This window comes from Mustela putorius, unplaced genomic scaffold (assembly GCF_011764305.1).
Source record: "Mustela putorius furo isolate JIRA1106 unplaced genomic scaffold, ASM1176430v1.1 tig00003993_pilon_pilon_pilon, whole genome shotgun sequence".
In the NCBI taxonomy this organism is placed as follows: domain Eukaryota; kingdom Metazoa; phylum Chordata; class Mammalia; order Carnivora; family Mustelidae; genus Mustela; species Mustela putorius.
The window spans coordinates 1,517,645-1,523,644 of record NW_025422132.1 but is presented as its reverse complement, the minus strand read 5'-3'; positions in this window follow the sequence as shown (position 1 = coordinate 1,523,644).

Genomic DNA, 6,000 nt, shown 5'->3' with positions numbered 1-6,000 from the left:
TCATAGCCACCTCCTGCTTTCCAGCTCCTCCTTTAGATAACCTTACTGTTCAGGTACTTTCCCTTAGGTTGGGTATGGCTGAGGAGGGACATGGTCTTCCTGACCCATCGAGGACTAACCTTTGACCATTGGCAGTTTTCCATGTGATGCTGCTTGGCTTGTTCTTATTTGGGAAGTTATGAAGCTGAAGTTGGGTTTTTAAAACATTTTATTTTATTTTATTTTTTTATTTATTTTCAGCATAACAGTATTCATTATTTTTTCACCACACCCAGTGCTCCATGCAATCCATGCCCTCTATAATACCCACCACCTGGTACCCCAACCTCCCCCCCCCGCCACTTCAAACCCCTCAGATTGTTTTTCTGAGTCCATAGTCTCTCATGATTCACCTCCCCTTCCAATTTCCCCCAACTCCCTTCTCCTCTCTAATTCCCCATGTCTTCCATGCTATTTGTTATGCTCCACAAATAAGTGAAACCATATGATAATTGACTCTCTCTGCTTGACTTATTTCACTCAGCATAATCTCTTCCAGTCCCGTCCATGTTGCTACAAAAGTTGGGTATTCATCCTTTCTGATGGAGGCATAATACTCCATAGTGTATATGAACCACATTTTCCTTATCCATTCGTCCATTGAAGGACATCTTGGTTCTTTCCATAGTTTGGCGACTGTGGCCATTGCTGCTATAAGCATTGGGGTACAGATGGCCCTTCTGACATCTGTATCTTTGGGGTAAATACCCAGGAGTGCAATTGCAGGGTCATAGGGAAGCTCTATTTTTAATTTCTTGAGGAATCTCCACCCTGCTCTCCAAAGAGGCTGCACCAACTTGCATTCCCACCAACAGTGGAAGAGGATTCCCCTTTCTCCATATCCCCTCCAACACATGTTGTTTCCTGTCTTGTTAATTTTGGCCATTCTAACTGGTTTAAGGTGATATCTCAATGTGGTTTTAATTAGAATCTCCCTGAGGGCTAGTGATGATGAACATTTTTTCGTGTGTCTGATAGCCATTTGTATGTCTTGATTGGAGAAGTGTCTGTTCATATCCTCTTCCCATTTTTTGATATGATTGCCTGTTTTGTGTGTGCTGAGTTTGAGGAGTTCATCATAGATCCTGGATATCAACCTTTTGTCTGTACTGTCATTTGCAAATATCTTCTCCCACTCCGTGGGTTGCCTCTTATTTTTCTTGGCTGTTTCCTTTGCTGTGCAGAGCTTTTGATTTTGATGAAGTCCCAAAAGTTTATTTTCACCTTAGTTTCCTTTGTCTTTGGAGATGTATCTTGAAAGAAGTTGCTGTGGCTGATATTGAAGAGGTTACTGCCTATGTTCTCCTCTAGGATTCTGATGGATTCCTGTCTCACGTTGAGGTCTTTTATCCATTTTGAGTTTATCTTTGTGTACGGTGTAAGAGAATGGTCGAGTTTCATTCTTCTGCATATAGCTGTCCAGTTTTCCCAGCACCATTTATTGAAGAAACTGTCTTTTTTCCACTGTATATTTTTTCCTGTTTTGTCGAAGATTAAATGACCATAGAGTTGAGGGTCCATATCTGGGCTCTCTACTCTGTTCCACTGGTCTATGTGTCTGTTTTTTATGCCAGTACCATGCTGTCTTGGTGATCATAGCTTTGTAATAAAGCTTGAAATCAGGTAACGTGATGCCCCCAGTTTTATTTTTGTTTTCCAACATTTCCTTAGTGATTCGGGGTCTCTTCTGATTCCATAAAAATTTCTGGATTATTTGCTCCAGCTCTTTGAAGAATACTGGTGGAATTTTGATCGGAATGGCATTAAAAGTATAGATTGCTCTAGGCAGTATAGACATTTTAACAATGTTTATTCTTCTGATCCAAGAGCATGGAATGGTCTTCCATCTTTTTGTGTCTTCTTCAATTTCTTTCATGAATGTTCTGTAGTTCCTCAAGTACAGATCCTTTACCTCTTTGGTTAGGTTTATTCCCAGGTATCTTATGGTTCTTGGTGCTATAGTAAATGGAATCGATTTTCTAATTTCCCTTTCTGTATTTTCATTGTTAGTATATAAGAAAGCCACCAATTTCTGCACCTTGACTTTGTATCCTGCCACGCTGCTGAATTGCTGTATGAGTTCTAGTAGTTTGGAAGTGGAGTCTTTTGGGTTTTCCATGTAAAGAATCATGTCATCTGCGAATACAGAGAGTTTGACTTCTTCATTGCCAATTTGGATACCTTTTATTTCTCTTTGTTGTCTGATTGCTGTTGCTAGGACTTCTAATACTATATACTATGTTGAACAAAAGTGGTGAAAGTGGGCACCTTGTCTTGTTCCTGATCTCCACGGGAAGGCTGCAAGCTTTTTCCCATTGGATATTTGCTGTGGGTCTTTCATAGATAGTTTTGATGAAGTTCAGGAGTGTTCCCTCTATCCCTATACTTTGAAGCATTTTAATCAGGAACGGATGCTGGATTTTGTCAAATGTTTTTCTGCATCAATTGAGAGGACCATGTGGTTCTTCTCTCTTCTCATATTAATTTGTTGTATCACATTGATTGATTTGCGAATGTTGAACCATCCTTGTAGCCCAGGGATGAATCCCACCTGGTCATGGTGGATAAAACATTTTAACAAGCAAAATCTCCACTGCCTGCCTGTATGAAGACCATTCTTCTTCTCGTGTCTTCTTGCTTCCTTAGCACTGCAATTGTTCCCCCATCCTTTTTATCCATAAGAAGACTCCAGTGTTTATTCATCCTTCTCTTATTTTTTTCCCCAGGGTCCAGTCAGAAGAGTGAGGGTCTAATTATTATTGTCTAAAGAGTTCTTTCTTACTGAAGGTGACAGAATTAATCTTAGAAATCTGATAAAATGAGTACAGAGTTACCCATAATTTATGGTGCACTTTAAATCAAAGTACACTCAACGTCTAACTAAGTATGACTGGTGTGTCTTTCACTCTTATTTTTTGAAGAAGTCGTCCTTGAAGCACTGTTTTGTTGGTACCTGTGCTCTTCTTCCTCATCTTCCTAAGAGGAAATAAGATACAGAGCATCTGGTGTATTAAGTGTAAGCCCCATTCCCCCATCCCAATCGTTCGTGCTAACCAGAACAGAATTTTACATGAATAATAGACTAAAAAAGTGAAAACCATAGTTTGGTAATTTGCCAGCATGTAAATAAAACAGATGGCTGGGCTGAATGAGTTAAATGAAACTGATTGCTATGTATAATATGATAGAATCTTTGTCTCTACCATTCTATGTTGAATGCATTTAAGTAGTTTGTACCTAATTTTAATTTATGTGGCTTTCTTTAAAGAATGTTTAATGAAATATCACTCAATTCCTGGCCCTTTAAAATTATTTTTGCTAAGACTTTCTCAGATGGGAGCTCTTGGTATAGAAGTCAAAGAGCTCCATTGATGAATCGGTTTTCTCATGTTTGCCAGACTGAAGTCTCTGGTGTCAAAGATGACACTTGCTTGGATATCATTAAATGTTGAGGAATAATAATTTTATATTCATAAAGCATTTTATACTTATAAAATATTTACTTCACTCTGCCAAAATCTTACATAATCAGCAGAGAATGTACTATCACATTTGACAAGGGAGGAGACAATAATAAGGAAAAGGCTAGAGGTCCCTAGACCCTCATCATTATTTGAATAAAACTTGGTGTTTCTCTGCTAATATCTGCCCCATACTATGGGAGTCCTTCAGAGGCTTAGAAGTTCCCCAAATTGACTTACTAGGAGAGAGTATCCTATTATAGATAATAACAAAGATGATAGACTCCAACATTGAATAAATAACTTGGAAAGCATTTACTAGCTAAGGAGTAGGCAGTGTAAGTTGTTCTACAGAAAAGAGTCTATTTACTTTCCAAAGAACTGCGTATACTTAGATTTACAAATAAAGTTTGAGGCTCTCTAATTTAGCATTCCTGTATATACAAGAACATTCTCAAAAACGTAGCATATATTCAGCCCATTGAATCTTGAAGCAATAGGGAGGCAATTCTGTCTCAGGCAAACAGATTAAATGGACAATTTTATATATTAGAAAATTCTTCCTTAGTGAGCTGACACCAGCCTTCCTGTAACTTTGATCTGGTCTCTTTCCTATAGAAGCACACAGAATAAGTATAAACCATGTTGTAAATGAGCCCTTCAAATATCTCTTAGAGTTTAAAAAGGTCACACTTCATAGGAGTTTTTAACAGTTTTTTAAATTAATTAATTTATTCTCAGCATAACAGTATTCATTATTTTTTCACCACACCCAGTGCTCCATGCAATCCGTGCCCTCTATAATACCCACCACCTGGTACCCCAACCTCCCATCCCCCCGCCACTTCAAACCCCTCAGATTATTTTTCTGAGTCCATAGTCTCTCATGATTCACCTCCCCTTCCAATTTCCCCCAAATCCCTTCTCTTCTCTAACACCCCTTGTCCTCCATGTTATTTGTTATGCTCCACAAATAAGTGAAACCATATGATAATTGACTCTCTCTGCTTGACTTATTTCACTCAGCATAATCTCTTCCAGTCCCGTCCATGTTGCTACAAAAGTTGGGTATTCATCCTTTCTGATGGAGGCATAATACTCCATAGTGTATATGAACCACATTTTCCTTATCCATTCGTCCATTGAAGGACATCTTGGTTCTTTCCATAGTTTGGCGACTGTGGCCATTGCTGCTATAAGCATTGGGGTACAGATGGCCCTTCTGACATCTGTATCTTTGGGGTAAATACCCAGGAGTGCAATTGCAGGGTCATAGGGAAGCTCTATTTTTAATTTCTTGAGGAATCTCCACCCTGCTCTCCAAAGAGGCTGCACCAACTTGCATTCCCACCAACAGTGGAAGAGGGTTCCCCTTTCTCCACATCCTCTCCAACACATGCTGTTTCCTGTCTTGTTAATTTTGGCCTTTCTAACTGGTGTAAGGTGATATCTCAATGTGGTTTTAATTAGAATCTCCCTGAGGGCTAGTGATGATGAACATTTTTTCGTGTGTCTGATAGCCATTTGTATGTCTTGATTGGAGAAGTGTCTGTTCATATCCTCTTCCCATTTTTTGATATGATTGCCTGTTTTGTGTGTGCTGAGTTTGAGGAGCTCATCATAGATCCTGGATATCAACCTTTTTAACAGTTTTTTTTTGAGGTATAATTGGTATACAAAGAAACTGGGCATATTTCCTAATTTCTTTTTTTTTTCTTTTTTTTTAATTTTAAAGATTTTTATTTATTTATTTGACATACAGAGATCACAAGTAAGCAAAGAGGCAGGCATAGAGAGAGGAGGAAGCAGGCTTCCTGAGGAGCAGAAAGCCCGATGCAGGGCTCGATCCCAGGACCCTGGGATCATGACCTGAGCCGATGGCAGAGGCTTTAACCCACTGAGCCACCCAGGCACCCCTATATTTCCCAATTTCAAAGTATATGTTAAAACTATAGTAATCAAAACAGTATGGTACTGGTAAAAAGATGTACAGACTGATGGAACAGAACAGAGTGTTCCCAAACAAATCCACGTGTGTATAGCAAACTGGTCTTTGGCAAGGATAGTCTCTCCAACAAATGATGTTAGGAAAACTGGGTATTTACATGCAAACTAATGAAATTGGACCCTTATCTTACACAACACAAAAATCAACTCAAAATGGATTACATGTTGTGAGGAGCACCGGGTGTTATATGTAACTAATGAATCATTGAATCACCCTACATCAAAAACTAATGATGTACTATACAATAGCTAACTGAACATAATAAAAAACAAACCCCAAACCCAAACAAAGCTGATTAAAGAGTTAATCATAAGACCTGAACTGTAAAATTCCTAGAAAAAAACAGGGAAAAATTTTCTTGATACTGGCCTTGGCAATGTTTTCTTGCATCTGACACCAAAAGCACAGACAACAAAAGCAGAAATAAAGTGGGGCTTCATAGGAGTTTTAATGTTCCTTTAGCCAAACAGGAAATTGAAAAAATGATGGATC